This window comes from Triticum dicoccoides, chromosome 7B, assembly GCF_002162155.2.
Source record: "Triticum dicoccoides isolate Atlit2015 ecotype Zavitan chromosome 7B, WEW_v2.0, whole genome shotgun sequence".
NCBI classification, from domain to species: Eukaryota; Viridiplantae; Streptophyta; class Magnoliopsida; order Poales; family Poaceae; genus Triticum; species Triticum dicoccoides.
The window spans coordinates 550,606,965-550,608,406 of NC_041393.1; positions in this window are offsets into that span (position 1 = coordinate 550,606,965).

The following is a 1,442-nucleotide window of genomic DNA, read 5'->3' on the forward strand; positions in this document are numbered from 1 at the left end:
CGTATATGATGGTGTCGCTAGCATCCATATGATAAAGAGCCCGGGCTGACATGGCTAGTCGTAAACCCAAAGTGGCACTAACTTACAGGGACAGGCATTCATGACCCAGCATCAAACGTGTCGGTCATCAGCGAGTGAATCCAGGCTGTAGCACTGGGCTAACAGGACTCCGGTGAACCGGGCTGTAGCGGGCTAGCAGGACTCCGGTATTCATCGCGTGACATTTCCCCGAAGGGACAGACACAGGATCGAAGAAGGACACATGCCGGCCTGCCTAAGTGTTCCGGAGCAGTAGCAAGCTACCAGGGCTCAGTGGAAGCACTAGGAGACATTTCCCGGTAAGAGAGGCTACTAAGAATAAACAACTAGATAGTCAGATCCCACACATAGCAATACACATTACACGTACGCATAACATGCAAGTATGTGCTGTACAACATGGCATCACAGCATAACTCAACAACTCATATAGATAAAGGCTCGGAAGAGCCGTCACAACATTATTACAAACAGGGGTCACATGACCCAACAGTCAGAGCAATCAAGCAACAAGCGGAAGCATTACATGTCTGAGTACAGACATCTACAAATGAAAAAGGCTGAAGAGCCTGACTATCTACACCATCCGATCAAGATCGTAGCTGAGGTACTAGCTACTAGTCGAAGTCCATGAGAACCCTAGCAAGACCGAAGTCTTCGCTGCAAGAACATAAATAAAGCAACATGAGTACAAAGGTACTCAGCAAGACTTACATCAGATCCTATCGTACATGCATTAGTATCAAGAGGGTAATGTGGGGTTTAGTTGCAGCAAGCCAGCTTTGACTCGGTGGCTATCCTATTCTACGACTACCAGAAACTCTGGAGGTGAAACAACGTACACGAGTCCACTAATCACCACAGAATACACTACTATGGATTCATCCCCGTCTCCCTACGAGAAGGCCATCCATAGCACTCACACTTGTCTTGAGCATTTTAGAGTATCCACTTCAAGTTTTCTATGTACCATGTAAGCATCCAAGAAGTCCATAACCGCGGACCCGGCTATTCGAATAGATCATGTTAACCCTGCAGGGGTGTACTTCTTCACACACGCTCTCGCCACTTACCGCCATGTACACATCATGTATCTCGGCAACCTTCAAGCGGAAGCCTGGCGAGGGTGTCGGCCACGACCTGACTAACCACACAAGACTCTAGTCCAGGTTTATCGCCTATTCGGGTTCCATCCGCAAGGAGATCCGGCCGGGGTGTCGCTTACGGCCCCAAACGATGTGTACAGGGTTCCCGAGCCCACCATCCGGGTGCCACTCGGTACACCAGGCCACGTGTGCCTAGTCTGTCCCAAGCCCACCCTGCCGGGTGCCACTTGGTAGAAAAATAGCACTACCTACAAACACCAGAAACTAGTTGCGACTCCTGGACAGAGATCAAGTTGG